General features: G+C 40.6%; 1 long non-coding RNA gene across 1 annotated transcript in view; it reads right to left on the bottom strand.

Moving 5' to 3' along the window:
• Nucleotides 1-11094, bottom strand: part of LOC110259417 — a 257034-nt gene extending 245940 nt beyond the window's left edge. Inside the window, exons 1-2 of the long non-coding RNA XR_002341803.1 lie at nt 10963-11094; nt 3505-3721 (exon numbers count right to left, since the gene is read on the bottom strand). This is a non-coding gene — a long non-coding RNA (uncharacterized LOC110259417). The remainder of the gene's footprint in view (nt 1-3504; nt 3722-10962) is intronic.

The raw sequence follows: 19141 nt of genomic DNA, 5'->3' as shown, positions 1-19141 counted from the left end.
ATCCACACCCCCACTGGAGTTCAGTGCTCAGTGTTGAAATTCTTATTAATTTTGTCCTTGAATTTGTGTTTTATAAGCCCAGTGGGCTATTGGAGCATGTTCTGGAAGTTTGGATTCTTGGCTCACAGAGCACTTCACCTCTTACCACACAACCCCCATCCCCAATCTCCCTAGGAGTCTCTGTTATATTAGCTGCTGTCACCCTGAACCCCAGTGGGGTCCTAGGCATATGGCAGGGAGGGTTGTAGATGTGGTCCATAGATGCTGAGTCATGGGATACAGTCCAAGGCATCTGTGCAGTCCTCATCCACCCCTGAGTATCTCATGAGTTAGGATAGTGTAGCATTAAATATCAAATAATAAACATCATGACATGTCCAGAAAAACACTCTAGAAGAAAGGCAAAAGAAGTTCTCCTGTATTCTGAACAAGGAACTCCACATTTTCCTTTCATACTAGCCTCACAAGTGATACTGCCAGCCCTGCACACCAGGATATACCATGGAGAGATATTTACACAAGATGCAGAATACAGAAGAGAAGCAGCAATCATACTGGTTTTTTTGCCTATGAAAGGCAGAGGCAGCTGTTTTTGTAGCTCAGGCACATTATCATTGATCTGCCAAATCAGCACAATGGCATAGGGCAGCAGCTGGACCTACAGCTTCCCCACCCTCCTTGAGATCTTCTTTCAGCTTTTCCAGTTACTGGGCCAGTTATGACAGCATGACAAGGTATACCAGCTTTTCCCACATGACATACACATTATAGCCAGAGACAGTAAGAATGGACATGAGTTTCAGTATGTGCTTATGGCTTCCAGTTTGCCGTTGCTCTCCTCCACTTTATATCCATCTTCCCTTCTGAATCACTTACCCTGTGGACTTTGGGCTCCAGTGTAAGACACCAAGACTACTGCTACAACTGCGTAAAGTTAAATTGCTGTAACAACAAGTCTCACATATTACATCTCTTAGTGCTTCTGCCTAACTGAACTATGACTAATAAATATGGCCAATTTTCTTCAACTTCACAATAGGTTGAGGAAATAGGATTACATATATAAAAATAAAAACAGAAACTAACATGACATAGTGAAATAATATCTTCGATTTACACAATCCTTTTTTGTCATTGACTAACCTTGTCTTGTTTGATCATCACCATAAGCCTGATGAAGTAGGTTAGGACAGCTATTACAATTTCCATTTTACCAATAGAAGTGTGGTGTCAGGGGATAAACGTCTTGGCTAATGTCACACAGACAGAAGGTAGCAGAGTTGGAACCAGTCCTCTAACTCCTTCCCCAGTTCACTGCCGTTGACCTTGACGGTTTCTCCCAAATACAGAATATTAAAATCAACTATGAGGCTCAATCTTCAGCGGAATGAAACCCATTTCAACCATAATGCGAGGTCTCTGATTCTCAGTTATGTAATTATATTTTTGTTCCCTGAACATTAAATAAGCAGACTATGAATCATTCAGTTCACACTTTTACATCCATCTCCACTACCCACAGCCTCACATTGGAGCACAAAGCCCTAGAAACTCTCACTCAGCACTGAACAGGGCAGCTTCCAGTCTTGGGAAATACAAAGAACAACCCAAATAACTCCAAGTGTTTCTAAAACTTGGGTTTCACACTGGTACTTTTTAACACTCGTACACGTAAATGTTGTAGGTAATAGAAATATAAGCATCATTATTATTCATGCATATGATATGCTGGAACAAGGTTTGGCAGTTGTTTCACAACAGCGAAAAAAAATTAGTTTCATTTCCAACAAATAATCAAAATTCCACAACAGACTACAAAAGTAAGCGAGACTCGGCTTTTCTATTTTTACTAACCACAGAAATGAGAAATAAGTCATTCTATTAAAGCCTTTGAGCTCTAACCATATAAGGTAATGAACATACCAGCACTGTGCAAAATCCAGAGAAAATGCAAAATTGAACCATTTGTCAGCAATTGCAAAATCAGACCAAATAAGGTTTTAGGTAATTATAGCCCTCCTTCATGGGAGAAAGCAATAGTTGAAATTACAGAGGAAAGAAACAAAGTTACTTCTAGTAATTTTCTATTCTTCTGCAAGGGCCTTATAAACCCATAAATCTCCATAGCCCCGGGCATTCTGCTTGGCCTGGGGGAGACAGTGGTGAAAAAGGCAGATGTGTCTTCCCTCGGGCAGGGCTGGGGGGTTTACAATCTAGCATAAGATATAGATGTTAATCACACTCATGCAGATAACTGTACCATTGCCCTCTGAGGCAGATGCTGGGAAGGTTAGGTTTGCACTGCCAAAAACATATCTTAGAGAAGCCTTGCCTCATTCAGGGGCTCATTTGTGACATTTGTGTTAATTCTGAAGGGAAGGAGGCAAAGGGGTGAGGAGGGAACACAAGTCTGAATGTGGAGTCCCAGTGGGAGACCTGACCCAGGCCAGGTGGGAATAAACATTAGGTTCTGGACTGAGGAAATCAGGCCTGGGCACAGCAGGAGGGGACTCTGAGGGAGACATGAGGGGAAGGAGGTAACAAAATTGAGGCTTGAGAGGGTAACTCTCATCTACAGTAGTGCTGTGCCTCAGTCTGCCCAGCACCCAGAAGTAACTAGCATGGGGGTGGGGAGGGAGAAGGGTAAGAAATGAGGGTGGGAGGAGGCGAGTGGAGAAACTCGGTCCCGTTTAGGCAACATTGGTCTCTAAGGGTCCTGAACAATATCACCAACAGCATAGGTTTATCCTGCTAGCCCCCCAAAGGATCTCCCCCACTCAATGTTGCCTTTCTCCTCCCCACAGCCCCTGCCCTTTCTGGCATCCTCCTGCTGCTCTGGCCTGCCCTTCCTGCCTCATTACCTGCATTCAAACCCTAGTTCACCTCCAGCTTCAGCTTCCGAGCAGGAGGAGATATATGATTACTGAGTTAGGTCATGAATGCTAAGGTGTCAATGGCTAGCAGGTATGTTTCCCTTAACGCATATTAACCCTTATGAATTTCCTGAAGGAAGGCTACTTTTCTGAGCAGTGGATGCTTCCATGTGTACTTGAGGAAATGGAACCACCAAGTTTTTATTGACTTCCAGGGCTCTCACCTTCTGAGAGGTGTGTTTCTTCCAGCACTGGCCCTGGTTTCCCAGATGGACCACCTTCTGCCTATAGAATGTGTATTTCTCAGTAAACCCGCTTTCACTCCTCTATGGCTGGCTCTTGAATTCTTTCCTGCTTGAGGACCCACGCTTGGTGGCCAGTCCCAGGAACTTGCCCAAGACCTGGGACATGACCATCTTCTCTCACCCCATTTTCCTGTAACATCTTTACAAAGGAAGAGGAAAAAGGTGGTCTTCTCTCCCTCCCCACTTTTCTTTTGATTATAAAAATGTAGCCCACTTAGTTCTTGGGGCAGAGCCCTCTTGCCTTCCTGTCTGTATCCTTCACAAGCATCCTATATTAATAAATCTACTCCTTACCGATCAAAAAAAAAAAAAAAGTTCTCACTGACCTTTGGGATGACGACTCCCTCAATTCCACGTTAATTAACTGCAGTCTTCAGGAAACAAAAGGCAGAAAGGAGAATCAGAAGGTCTAAAAGTCAGTCACCAGAAGTGGTCCCAATCTCTTTCTGCAGTGATGAAGTCCAGATAGACAGCAGCGGAAAGGCTTGTGGGTCTTTATGAAGGGTCAGAGGTTCTCCCCTGAAGGCGAACAACTCAGAAGTGCTATAAACGAACAGGAAAGATACCACCATTTCTCAGAGAAGGTACTCACTTCAACCTTTCTTTTCCAATACAAGTATTACATCAGTGCAAACATATTAAGAGGCGAAAACTTGCATGTGTGAGTGTGTTGATGCAGATTTATCCCTGAGCTGCTAAATCGTTTAAAAGTCAAGAAGATCCTGGAGTTCCCATTGTGGTGCAGTGGAAATGAATCTGAAAAGGAACCATGAGGTTGTGGGTTTGATCCGTGACCTTGCTCAGTGGGTTAAGGATCTGGCATTGCCATGAGCTGTGGTGTAGGTTGCAGACTCAGCTCGGCTCCAGTGTTGCTACGGCTGTGGTGCAGGCTGGCAGTTGTAGCTCCAATTTGACCTGGGAACCTCCACATGCTGTGGGTGTGGCCCTAAAAAGACAAAAGACAAAAAATAAATAAGATCCCAAAGCATTTTTTCTAACAAACATCATGTGCCAGGTATATTTGAAGTAAAAAAACTTATTTGATCTTAAAAAATTCCACAAGCTACTTATTATTTTCCCCTGTTTAGAAGGGGAAATTGAGGTACAGAAATGTTCAATAACTTCCCCCCAGAATAAAAAAGGTTTATGTTTAAACATCTAAAAGAAGATTTTTCTTGTGCTCTAAAATTCTAAAAATATATTTGTTTGGTACATTTTATATGAATGCCTATTTTGTAGAAAATCACATAGAATTCAGGGATAGTAGTCTGAACTTACATAATACTTTGAAGCCATCCAATAAGCTACAATTATTAGATTTTAACCAATACTAAAAAGATAAAAAAAAGAAATGACTGATGGAAATGTTCTGAGCCTTTGAGTAGTATGTGGGCTGCCATTTAGCTCAGTGTCTGCCCTGACCTAGTAAGATTTAATATTCACAATGGTGGAGTGATGGTCCCTTAGAGGCTGTATTCCTTTGCTAGGGTTTCCATAACAAAGGACCACAGACTGAATGCCTTAAACAACAGGAATACATTTTCTCACAGTCTGGAGGCTAGAAGTTCAAGATCAGAGTATTATTAGGGTTGGTCTCTTTTGAGGCTTGTCTTTGTAGCTTACACATGGCTGTCTCCTCCCTCTGTCTTCACGTGGTTTTCTCTCTGCATGTCTGTGTTCAGATTTCCTCTTCTTAAAAGGACATGAGTCACATTGCATTAGAGCCCACCCTCACGACCTTATTTTAACTTAACTATCTCTTTAAAGACCCTATTTCTAAATATAGGCACCTTCTGAAATCCTCAGCCAGTTAGGATTTCAACATATGAATTGTGAGGGGACACAACTCAGCCCATAATAGAAACAATGACCCATGAATCAAGAGGAAGCTGGATTCCTTAAATGGACACCAAAAGAGCTAGGAAAGCAATGGGGTTAGAAACCTACCCCTGGATGTGTCCTGTTCCTGAGGGGATTAAGCCCAAAAGGTAAGTGAAGAAGCTCAGAATAGTCACCCAATTTTACTGTCCAAAGAGGGGGAAAGCTTCAGGTACAGCCAATAAATACTCGAGAGGATAAAAGGTGGCTGAAATTCATGCTTCCTTCCCCTGATATGGCCTTTGGTCATTATTTGATCCTCTTCAATTAGGTAAGAGTTCAAACAGGAAGATATATGCAGTGGATTTGATGTTGGAAATTAACAAACCCAGTTCCATCTCTCAGCTTCTTAAAGGATGTCCCTTGATTACGTAGGCAAGAGCCAATTCTAGTGATATCTCGAATTGTTAAAACATTTCTCTTCAGAAAGAAATACCATATGGTTTGACTAACAAAAGCAAAATGGGGATTAATCCTGCAATTAAGAAATCTGTGGAGTGTTTTATTTACTTTTTAAATGAACTGGTTATTTTAACTTTCAGTGCTCAGTTTTCCTCTCTTTGAAAATATTTATCAACTCATTCTGTATGAAATGTGTTTACTTTTATAATTAAAAAGAAAACTTTTAAATAATTACCACATCTTTATAAATGTTCCTTCTGTGGGAAAAAAAAAGTTTTAATTTTATTTATTTTATTTTTTTAACTGTTATTTCCCCAATACAATTATTTTTCTACTGTACAGCATGGGGACCCAGTTAGACATACATGTATACATTCTTTTTTCTCACATTATCATGCTCCATCATAAGTGACTAGACATAGTTCTCAGTGCTACACAGCAGGATCTCGTGAAGTCAGAAAGAGAAAAACAAATACCATATGATATCACTTATATCTGGAATCTAATATATGGCACAAATCAACCTTTCCACAGAAAAGAAAATCATGGACTTGGAGAATAGACTTGTGGTTGCCAAGGGGGAGGTGGAGGGAGTGGGGTGGTTGGTGAGCTTGGGGTTAATAGATACAAACTATTGCTTTTTGAAAAAAAAACAACAGTTTTTAGATTTGCTGTTTTAATTTGTCCAATCATTTCTACTTCCTTTAATTAAATAACTTGATCTTAAACAGGGAAAATAAATTTTTGTAGTGTGAATCACATGTTCCTATTATAACTTCAGAGAAGTGTCTATAAGGGGAAAAATTGGGAGGCCACAAGCAACATGAACTTCTTCCTGCAATATCCCTTTTCTTGCCAATTGCAACCTGTTTGAAAGAAGAAAATATTCCAGGAAAAACTATCATCAGCATGAGGCAGTCACCAAAATCTCAAGGCTATCTCACAAGAAAATTTTACTTTAAAAAAAATGACTTTGTAGTTTTCCACACAATGGCGGGGGGAAAGTTTGTATACATGCATACATTTAATAAATATCTGTATTCTAATCTATGAAGAACTCCTAAAAGCAAATCAATAATAAGGAGACAAACAACCCAATAAAAAATGAACACAGCCTTGCAAAGTGAGTCCACAAAAGAAAATATACAAATGGACAATAGCACATATTAATATACTTAAGGTCATTAATCATTACATACGTACAAATTAAAATCACAGTGATTTACCACTTTGCACCCACCAGAATAGATAAAATCAAAAATACAGACTACACATGATTGTCCAGGATGAGGAACAACTAGAACTCTCAGACATCAATGGTCTAAAATGTGTGCAACCACAGTGCAACTATTTGGCAATTTCTTATTAAATTATGACCCAGCAATTTAATTCTAATTCTAATAATTTAACCAGGAAAGATGAAAAATTTTGTCCATAAAAAACTTATACAATATTTACAGGGCCTTTATTCAATAGTTCCAAACTGGAGGCAGCCCAAATCTTCAACAATAAGAGAGAATACAAAAATAAATTGCAGTATATTCACACAATATAATACGACACAGAATAACAAAGAATGAACTACTGATAGCACGGCAATTTGGATGTATCTCAGAAAAAGTACACTATTCAAAAGAAGCCAGACACAGAACATTGCATCCTGTTTAATTCCATTTATATGAAGTCCACAACCAGCAAAACCAAACCATGGAGAGAAATCAGAACAGTCGCCGCCTATGGGGTAAAATTTAACTAGAAGAGGGCAAGAAACTTTCTAGGGTAGTAGATATGCAGTTGTTTAATTCTAATCAAAATCACTGAATTAAATGCTTAAGATCTGTGATGTTCATGGTCTATAACTTTAGTTCCATAAACATGTGAAAAAGAGACAAAAGTGACTTTGCAGTTTTCCAATATTTCATGTATATCACATTGCATACTTTTCACTGGTGACTTGGCTGACTAGCCAACTGGCTGCTCACGTGCCCTTTGCAGGTCATGACACAACCCGTCGAGGGAGGTCAAGCAGGAACAACACTAGTGAGTCCACCCCCGGGCTGGGCCCTTCCTGTTCACCAGGCCTTACAGAATGGGGCATGTCACAGAGATAAAAATCTACAAGAATCTGTTTAACTGCCATCAGTTCCAAGAGCTCTCAGCCAAAGGTAACATGATCAAGAGGAAAGAACAGGGATGACGGAGCCACTCAGAACAGAATTAAGCCCCAGCTCTGACATCCACCAACTACGAGCACATTACCTAGCATTTCTGAAACTCTATTTCTTCCTTTGCAGAAATGATAATTCTGAAGGATCAGAGACCATGTTAATAATGCGTCTAGATTAAGCCTTGCACATAGTATGTCCTCAGTGAAGTCTGGCTACTGCTGGCCAATCAGCTCCCTGAAAGTAGGGGAATTTGGCACACAGTAGGGTTTCAACAAATATTTAATAAATGAGTGAATTGCTTAAGAAATCTCTATTTCCTTTCATTCCTATAAGAAAATACCAATTAAAAAATAGAAAAAAGAAAAAAAAGAAATATATTCTACAGAAAAAAAAAAAAAAAGGAAATGGAGTATTGAAATCCCCTGCATTACTGTATTGCTGTCTATTTCTCCGTTCAGTTCTTAATAGATGTGGGTACTCGATGTGTGGTACAAATATATTTATGATTGTTATACCTTCCTAGTGAATTAAACTTTATACCCTTAAAAAAAAAAAATAGAAAAGACCAAGGGATGTAATCAAGAAGAAGCAGAATGGGTGATCAAACAAGGAGTATTTTTGCCAATACTTTGTCCTATCTCAGAGTATATCCAGTTCTTTGGGTCAGATATTTTCAGAACACAGAATTTTTCTGATTTGGGAAATGTAATATGGTGCACACACCATACATATGCAACCCATCTAGTAGATTGGATAGCATCCCACATCAAACACATTAATATTTTCCACAGCAAAACTTATAAATATTCACATTAAATGGAATAAATAAAGACAAAAATAGTCTCATGTTGGTTCATGTTCAGCTTTGCCACCAAATAAATTTATTTTTAAAATAACAAAACGCCTATTGTTTGAGTTCAGAGCTATTGGGATTGCAGAATTGTTGAAGGCGCTATAACGGCTAACATTCAGGTAGCACCTACAGTGCACCAGGGCATTCCGGCTCAAGCAGTTTGTGTATATTTAACTTGTTAACGCTGTGCAACAACCCCATTAGGTAGGTACTATATTCACTATATTCCCAATGAGGTAGGCAAGGAAACCGAGGCACAGACAGGATAAGGAACTTGCTCAAAGTCAGACACTTCACCCAGGAGTCTGTATTCATCATACTTCTGCACTGCCTGTCTCCCCTTTTGTCAGTGTGTGCAATAATGGGCTTTGAGGAAGCATCCACTCTCCACTCTCAAGCCCCACCATCACCCCTCCCAATTAAAAATTATTAACAAAAACTGGTACTGGATTTTCTATCCTTTCGACATTTCCTCCACTTCGAAAACTCTGAAGCTTGCTGCCAAGAGTGACTTTAAAAGGTCTGCCCTTTTTAATACATTCAAAAAAGGCAACTGAAATCTTGCCCAATTATACCCAAGCCTGAGACAATCAAACTAAACCATAAGCAAGAAACCTATCTTTAAAAGAAAATTTTTTTAATTTCAAACGGATTACTCAGAAAAGGGTACATTCACGAAAGGTTTAACTGGCAGCATGAGTTGCAGAAGAAAAGCCAGAAGCCTACAAAGGAGAATAACACTCTTTCAGCACCACCAGGTCATTAAAAAATACATTCAAATTTATGGGCAGCCCAGTCACCTTATCAAAGGAAAACAATATAAAAAGCTCACAGCTCTGAAGGGGAAAGAGTAGAACCTACTCCACAGAAAAGAGGAAAGCTTGAGCATCAATCATGCAGCTGGCCCAGTGTTAACAACGTCTAAACAGTGAAGGTGAAAGAACATTTGTTCCCCAAAAGGTCACTTTCTCAATTCAGGGGAAGGTTTGGGGGGCACATGTTGGAAAGTTTGCCTCAGTGTGCTTGTTATTTTACCCTTGGGCACGGTTTGCCTGTGAAACAAGGTTGGTGGTAGACAGCAATTAGTTTGGCAGCTAATCAATGTCATTGTACTGAAGGATTTCAGGAAACCATCCCAAACCAGAGAAGCGATGCTCCAACACTGGGTTTGGTTCTCACGGAAAACAGCAAGTACTGAAGACGCCCTTGGGAGCCCACACATGCCCTCAGTCAGTCAGTATTTACCAAGTGTCTGCAAGGCACTTAACTCCAACATCCATGCCTGGGAACACTCATTAAAGCCAGTTTCCTCCCTATGAATGGTCTAAAATTCTTAATTGGGGGAATAAAAAAATGTAATCACACCAGGGACAGAAAATATCTACAAATGTCAGAGCTGGCAAAATGTTTTGAGTTGTGCTTCTCTATTTCTCTATTTGATACACAGCTCAAGTTACAATCTTCATTCCAACTCGCCGAAATCTCAGAAAATACCTGCACCTACTTAGGTGTAGCCTTTCCAAATAGTAAATACCTGCACCTACTTAGGTCTAGTCTTTCCAAATTTCTCTACTCCTTACACTACCTCAACACACACTCAATTCATATGTATGCAGAAGAGCAACTAGCAACAAAGGTCTTCCTTAACAAGTGGTTGTTGAAGGCAACAGAAACCTTGCCCAATTATACCCTGCCTAGAAGGTTTTGTTTGTGAATTTGAGAATGATTCACTAACAACCAGCAACTGTGCTTTGGGGTTTAGAAAAACATTCTCCTCAACCCAACCTACACTCGTTCCTATAGGAAACCTTTTGACTGCACAGCCATAACTTCCTAAATAAACTTTTGGCATCACAGCATGCTCATTTGCTACTGTTTAAGGTAACCTGTCTTTTAGTATCGGTCTGGCCCTAAATGTAGTTCCACTCAAGAGTCTCTTTTGTCTCAGAAGTATTTTGCAGTGGAGGGTGGATGGAAAGGCAGTGAGACATAAAGAAAAGTAAACTGGCTAACAAAATAAACATGAATTGGGTAGAGAAGGAGGAAGCTGCCAGCTTTGCACTCCCAGACCTACCTCAGGTTAGGCAGACAATATCTGTCTTAAGGAGTTCAGACTCAGAAAATTCAGGCTAACTAAAGTAAAGAAAGTTTCTTAATCTGACCCTGAAGTGGCCCAGCCCCTCCTCATTGTTTCACAGGCAAAGCCAAGCAGGTATGAATATATTGGTTTGAAATGTCAGATCATGAACTACAAATTCTTCCAGTATGGTAGAGCACCTAATTGGTACAAATAAACAATTTAAAGATAGAAAATGTACTTTTTAACCTTCGTAAACTGTAACCATATTCGGATTACATCTAACATTTGTTTAAGCCAGATATGAGCTGACATCAACCAAACTTTTCAGAGGGTAAGTAAAACGTGCCCAAGATTCCACGCTATGTCCAATTAAAAAAAATTTTAAAAGTCTAACTCCTCTCACCTCCTACTGGATCCTTTGAACCCACTGTGCCCGGTGGGGGATCTAAACCTGCATCCTGACGCTGCAGAAAGGCTGCCGATCCCAGTGCACCACATGAGGAACTCCCTTACCTTTTTAAAATCTTCCCTTGGGTTCCTCCCCTTCCCATCATCAATTACAGCTGGCCCTCCTTATCTGTGGGTTGGGAGGGCAAGCCATATCACACCTTTATATAAGAAACTTCAGCATCCTCAGAGTTTGACATCCATGGAGGGTCCTGGACCGAATCTCCACGCATACAAGGGACGACTGTACTATCATAATTCAATACATGTTACTGGGAGTCTATTATATGCCTGTTGGACAGTGAGGATGCTATGTGAACAAAACAGATGCAGCTGTTCCTAGCTTCTAGTCTGGTGAGGACAACAGGCTTCAAACAGGGACATTCACACCCTCTGGGGCGCATATAGCAACAAAAATGAACAGATAGAGGCTTAAAAATGAGTCCCTGTAGGAATACAAAAGCCATGGTGGGTGATTTTTCCACCAAAAGGAATAATGCCATTCACCTGAGACAGTTAAAGTAGTTTCCAAAAGCATATAGCAATGGGCCACATCAAAGGCAGTATATGAAAAGCCCTGTTCTGACAACAACACGAGCAAATAATTGTAATCAATGTGAACAATACTTTAAATACGAATAACCTTGTCTGAGAAGAGCTGCTGAATTATGGTCCTGATAGGCAAAGCTTTTACCTTCATAAAAGAGACCACTCATGCAGGCACGGCCAGTGCATGTTCTTTTTTATCCTTTTTCATAATCTTTTCCCAAACAGATTATCAGAATATATTGGGTAGAATTCCCTGTGCTATACAGCAGGTCCCCATTAGCCAGTCTTTCCATATACCACAGCGTCCAACGCATAATCTTTTAAATAGCGTTCTAGCAAGTTTGGCTATCTAGCATTGCTTTTGAATGTTTTTCACAACAGAGACCATAAAGATAATGACCATATTTCTACCACCTCCTGGGGTCAGCTGACAAGGCTGCATATAAAGGCAACTTCCCAAAACTCTGGCTACCCAGACCCCTCCTGTGTGCCCCGAGGATCAGCTCCCCCGTACCGCACATGTGTGTAATTCACAGCACACCCAGGCTGCCTCTTTCTTTCTGTTTCCTTTACTACCATAGCCAGAGTCTTGCAAAGGTGGATGTTTTCGCCATTCAACAAGTTGCTTCATTTGTGTCAAAATCTGTAAACATCCCATTGCATTGGCATCTAGCAAGCAGAAAACAAAGATGCTGCTAAATATCCTGTGGTGCTCAGGACAGCCTCCTGCTTCTTGTTATGGCCTATAGTTTAGATACCTTCCCCTCACTAGAGGGGTTTTTCCCTGGCTTATTACTATGCTTTTGTTTTAATTATAATTAATTCAAATCATGCTCAGTTTGATAGAGAGGATCTCAAACCAGTTGAAAAGGAGACTGCCACAAAGAAATGTACCTGGATGGGCAGTGTATGAGCCTAGCAGCCTCTACAAAACCTGGGGGGGTGGGGGTGGGGGGAGCGAGAATACAGGAAAAAGAGAAGGGAAATGAAGGCAGGGACAAAGTATGAGGTATAACTAGTAGGAGATGAAATTTTCTCAAATAGGACAGGGATGCCTAACTTTGCTATGGAGACTATCAACTAGTCTAGCTGTACCATTGTCTCACCAATAATTTTCTAGCATTCTTTCAGTTCTCCAATATGCTTCCCTTACTCCTTCGCATCTTGGGGCTCTCTGCACATACTTCTTCCTCTGCATGGAACATTGCTTTTTTACCTCCACCAGCTGCTCTCACCCAAGGTAATTTTGCCCTGCAGGGGACAATGGAAACCATGGTGGTTGTCACAGCTGAAGCAGGTGCTTCTAGCATCTAGTTGCTAGAGACCAGGGATAATAGTAAATAGCCTATAGTGCAAGGGACAGACCCACAACAAAGAATCATCCTGTGCAAATGTCAGTAGTGTGGAGGCTGAGAAACCCTGCCCCTACCCTAGGACCCTAGGACCCTAGTTCACCTACCACCTAGTGGGAAAGCCTTTCTTCTTCTTCTTCTTCTTCCTCTTTTTTTTTTTTTTTTTTTGGTCTTTTTGTCTTTTTAGGGCCAAACCCACAGCATATGGAGGTTCCCAGGCTAGGGGTCTAATTGGAGCTGTTGCTGCCAGCCTACACCAGAGCCACGCAATGCCAGATCCGAGCTGCTTCTGAGACCTACACCACAACTCATGGCAATGCCGGATCCTTAACCCACTGAGTGAGGCTAGGGATTGAACCTGCAACCACGTGGTTCCTAGTCAGATTCGTTTCCACTGCGCCACGACGGGAACTCCGGGAAAGGCTTTCTGACTCCTCAGAGACAAGGTGCTCATCCCGCCCTGGATTTTTCTCGTGCATGTGTCACAAAAGTAATGAAAACCCATAGCTCGCTGTTTTATCTGTTCACTGCCAGACTGAGAGCTCCATGAGGAACAAGACTCATCTGTCTTGCATATCCAGTGCTTGGCACAGGTCCTAATATTTGTTGTACAAAAAAAAAAAAAAAAAAAAAAGAGTTCAGGGATCCCTCCTGGAGAGAAATCTTCAGAACAATTCAAAGGCTATAACCAGACCAGTCTCAACACTTAAGACTCATATATCATTCTTCACTAAAAGCAGTCCTTCCCAAAATAATTGTCCATCTTCACTAGACTGCCTCCCAAATGCCTTTGGCCATTTTAAAGATGAAATATATTCTCAAAGAACAAAGAGTTGCCACATTAAGGGCACTCAAGAGAATGGGACACAGGCACGTAGACAATATGTTGAGAATAGAAAGCACACATGCCATGATGAACACTTCAAAAGAAACACCATTCATGTGGACGTATAAGCTTTAACATACTTATTTAGATGTCAGTTTCATGACTTGATAGTCATAACACCATTCTTTGTATTTACCCTAAGGAAACACACAAAAACAGGATGCCAGACAGTTTTGTGAATGAAAAGACTAGAAAACAAAAGGACAGGAAATGAAGGGAATGCTTGAGAGGTTCCACAGTATGCTGAAAAATACTTAAACTTTGGAAATCAGGTAGAGCTGGGTTCAAATCTTGACTCCGTCTCTTACTAAGTGTGTGACCTCAGGCAATTTTCTTAAATTATCTTAGAGTTATTCTATGAATCTAAAATGGAAATGAAAAACACCCATCTCGTGAAATGCAGAAGGATCAGCGGAGTGATACATTTAAGTACTAGTACAATGCCTAACTCTATACTCAGAAGAAGCTGTATGTAAAAGGTCTACCTCCCATCAAAGAATTAGAATACTATTCTGATCCTGAGACTGATGTAAACTAAGAGGACAGGCTGAGAATACTCCTCTTTACATTCAGTACATACTTACTGAGCACTGGGTTCTCTACTAAGGGTATAACAGTGAACAAGAGTGAGGGTCTTACCACAATGAAATCCTCAAAATATTTGCAGCCTATGGGTACCAAGAGTTAGGAGAATAATGTAACAGCAGGTCCAAGAAATAATGTATCACAGCCGTTTTCTTGCCTTGAAAATTTGAACTTAATCATATTCATGTAATTAATATCTTTTACATTCTTTAGTTTCAAGAAACAGAACCCAATTCAGTAATTTGAGCAAAAGAGAATTCATTTCATGATGTGGTGTGGCTCAGAAAACCAAAGGCCTGAAGAAGCAGGCTCAGGAAGGGTAGGGACCAGAGCCACTTCCGAGTTTTCCCATATCAAGAGAGCTGCCATGAGGATAAATCTTCTCCAGTTATTTTGTGTACTAGAGCTTCCATTCTTGCATCTTCCCTCTCAGGCACCAAAGCCCCCAAAGAAAGTGTCTAATAGCCCATTTTAGGACAAATACCCATCAGCTAAAAGTCAAATCACCTTAAATTATAATCGCAGCATGACTGTCCACAACAGCAGAGAGGCCATTTGCCAAAAGGAAATCGCAGAAGTGTTCCCAAGAGAATAAAAATGAATGATGATGGCTAAAATACAGCATGCAGTAATTGTAATAACAACAATAACAATAATAATAATACTAATAGGCGCTAGCTTTTAATGAGCACTTATGTAGTATTAGGTACCATGTTAAGCATCCCATTGAACTACGACCATAATCCTACAAGATAGAAAGTATTATTACTTTTAGAGAGTAACTAATTGAGCTCCAATATGTTAAATAATATACCCTGGGTTACACAGCTAGAAAACTGAAGCATGTTCTGATACCAAAAATGTGCTTAACTGCTATGCTATTCTACTTCTTTTATTAACTCTGGGCAATAAATTAACCAAGTGCTCAAAACTCCAAAATTCAATATTAAAACCAAAAAAACTCCCATACTGTGATAAGTATATTTGGTGTTGGCTGCAGTGAATGATAACCTAGTTATAGAACAGGGAGCAACAACCACAGAGATAATAAATAAAACATGAAAACCCAGAATCATTTTGCAAAATGGGGCAAATGGTAATTTATTGACTATGAATACTTTCCTCATTTCTCTATAGTTTAGAAACTGTTAACCTTGGCAGCGAAAAGAGACTTACTGCAAATTGGATGGCAACCACCAGCACAAACAGGTTTTCAATCAAATGTCTCTGGATTAGTCAAATTCAGTGAAAAGTGAGAGTATACAAATATCATCTATCATGTTAGTTTTCCTTTAAGATGAATTCTCTGTTGCTGAATTGATAGAAGAGCTCTCTACTTACCTGCAAAATCTTGAATAAACTAATAAGTATTTCCAACTATGTTGTACTTCTCAAAAATTTAAATAATCTTTATGCTGGAAAGATGTTACCAGAATACAGGTTCTTGTTCATGCAGTCAAAGAATCAACTCAGTGAACACACAGGCAGCAAGCAAGCAAAGTCTTCATTACAGGAAAGCAAATAGCTCCCAGGGCTGCTGGGAGAGGGGAGAAGAGCCCCCCCCATTGTTTTTATCCCTTAACGATGGGGGGTACCAGTGTAGGGTCCAGAAAGATGTGTTTTCTCCCATTAGCCTTGCCCAATTACCTACTTCAGTCCTTGTCCAATAAGGGTTTTAGGGGTGGAAATGTCCTGTAAGTTTTATGGTTTCTTTGTCCTTCTCTTCTTGTAAACTGAGTCACAGGGGGTTAGGGATTCATGTCCATCTGGGGGTAGGTACACTCCCTATAATAAACAAGGCCTGGGGGATGTTACTCCCTGGAGCTCTTAAGCCACAAAGATTAATCAACAGTCATATCAAAGAATGCATTGAAGCCCATGCTCCTACACTGCCTACCTGAGTTATTATTCTGACTCAATCTCATAAGTAACTTTAATAGTCCTAATAAATAACAGTCAATGTGCAGAACTGGGGAACAGGCCACCCTTCCTCAAGTGCCCATCCATCACCAGTGTGCCCACTGGTTCTGTCAGCCAGACAGAGCCCCAAGCCTGGATGCACTGTGTATGATGGGGCAGAGACTTGGCACAGATCAGACTGCCTCCATGTGAATCTCAGGGAACCACTGTGTGACTTCACTGCTTTCCTCATCAGTAAACTGCTATTCCAAGACTTGCTATCAAGCTGAGAGAAATAGACAATACTTTAAATTGCTTGGAACCAGGTTGTCTTAGGATGGTTTCCTAGAAGCAGAGCATGAGGTGGAGCTTCCTGCTGATTTGTCTTAGAGCCTGTGATGTGAAGCAGTGCAGGCATCACACACAGAGGTTCTGCAGGTGCAGCAACCTCTGCTTTGAGACCATTCTGCCTACCTACCTCCCCCCAACCCCCTTTCCCTGCACTAGGGGCCTGTGATGGGAGCGGTACCTCAGATTATCTCTGAATCACCTTCTGAGTCATTCTTCCATTGCTTTGGACAATCGCTCTGGCATCTATTGAGATGGCTGATCCTTACAAATCTCCTAAGTAGTCATTTGCCACATCTTCAGTGTTCTTATTTTTTGTAATATGGATAGCCTGAGAATTTACCAAATCTTTAAATTCTTTTTTTGCTTAACAATTCCATCTTTAAGTCATTTCCCCTTGAATTTTACTGTAAGCAGTCAGGAAGGGGTCAAGACTCACCTACAACACTTTGTTTAGATATTTCTTCAGCATGTCATTGCATTCCAGTCCAAGGTAAGCAAAAGACAAGCCCTGTTATCTCTAATTATGAGATCTTAAATTAATCCCTCAGTAAATGCATCAAGAAGAATAATGAAAAATCAAGAGGTGATACTTAATAAAAAGAGACTACAAAAAGATAACTTCCTCCAGAAAAGTAATCTAGCAGTTAACTTATATAACAGGTCTGACATTTATCTATATCAGTTTGATCAAAGGGCCTACACAATATTATCGTCTTCTGAAAAAATGGATATTTTTCCAGAAGGTGGGGGGACAAATTCTCTGTTCCCCAAGATAACTTTGCCTATGAACAGGTACAAATCAGATAGACCAAAGAAGAAAATGACCTGACCATTCCCACAGCCATCTAAAGAGTTACACAAACTTGCAGCTAATTTCTTCCACATTCTGTATAAGGAATTACCATGGACCCCAGAGCCACATGAGAAGAGGAACATTAAATATCCAAGTGGTCATGAGGATGGCTATGTAAGTTTCAGACAGATGTTTCTTAAAGAAAAAAAAAAAAAAGGAAAGAAAAAGAAAGAAGCCAGATGGGAGTATTAAAGGCAGGAACCAAATTAAGCCCAAGATTACCCAGAAAGATAAAAAGATGACTAGGAGAGTAACAGCCAGTGCTGACCAGAGTCGGAGTGAAGCCGGCCAGCCCGTGCTGACGGACGCGGCTCAGACTTGGCTCAAACCCAAAACAAGCACAATGTACCCATATCCAGAGCAACCGGGGAATGAACTGTGTGCTGAGCAACTGAATCATCACATGTTACAATAACGTCTACAGTCCATTCTCAGGAAGAATGTTTTAAGAATAGAAAGAAATCTCATATTGTTGGGCAGGATGAACCCTACATACTCTTGCCCAGAGGCAAGAGACAAGCCAGCAAGGAAGAAAATACAACTTTGACATGCATACCCTAGACTGTTTCCAATCAAATTTCAAAGGAAGTAAAATATGTAAAGAAAACACAAATTTAAATTTTCACCCCCAAAAGAAACCAGATCAAAGGGTTCCTATTTTATAGTTTCAAAAATGTTAGTCCCACTTAAATATTTTCTGGCCTGCACAAACCTTTCCCATAATAATCAGTATCCCAGAGGTCAAGCCTCTGATGTTTCAGTATGTGATCTACCAAAAACCCCTCAGCTGTGAATCTGAATTGTGTTTGTTTACAGCTTGTTTTCTCTTGGGTCTGAGACCTAAGAACAAGTGCTTATTTACCTAATTGGCTTGCTTGTTGTGTGCAATGCATAAAGATCCAATGTAGCCTCCATGCAATGCATAAAAGCACCACAGAATACCACAGGTCTTGCTAAACACATGAGGATCTGACTGTAACTGGTAGCTGCTATATTCTTCAGGAGTGAGCAAAGGGAGACCCCACTGGAAAGGATCCTTTGGGTCCCTGCGAGCTGCTCTCACCATGAATGTCTGTCTTTCTTCATCCCAGCTTACCTATCATCCTGCAAGTCTCTGGGAGTCTTGGGGACCTCCTTCCTTTGATTCAAACTCAAGTGAACCCAAAAAAGTTATGGTTAGCATGCCCGCGAATTCAGTGGGAAGATCAAAGCCTCAAAGAAGAACAGACGAGGGAGAAGAGATGGTAGTGGGAAGTGGGCTGCTTTAATTAAGAGCAGCTACCAGAGTTCTCACTGTGTCTCAGTGGGTTAAAGACCTGATGTAATCTCTGTAAGGACACAGGTTCGATCCATGGCCTCGCTCAGTAGGTTAAGGATCCGGCATTGCGGCAGGCTGTGGCGTGGGTCACAGATGTGGCTCAGATCTGGCATTGCTGTGGCTGTGGCATAGGCCAGCAGAGCACCCTAGACTGGCAACTTCCATATGCTGCAGGCGGGGCCTGAAAAGGAAAAGAAAAAAAGAGTAGCTACCTACTGTATAGCACAGGGAAGCCTACTCAATAGTTTGTAATAACATATATGAGAAAATAGAATGGATGTATATATTATCAGTTTCATATATATATATATATATATATATGATTTACTTTGCTGAACACCT

This window comes from Sus scrofa, chromosome 2 (genome assembly GCF_000003025.6).
Source record: "Sus scrofa isolate TJ Tabasco breed Duroc chromosome 2, Sscrofa11.1, whole genome shotgun sequence".
NCBI lineage: Eukaryota > Metazoa > Chordata > Mammalia > Artiodactyla > Suidae > Sus > Sus scrofa.
Note: the sequence above shows the minus strand (reverse complement) of the source record. Positions and strands in the feature narration are given on the sequence as shown.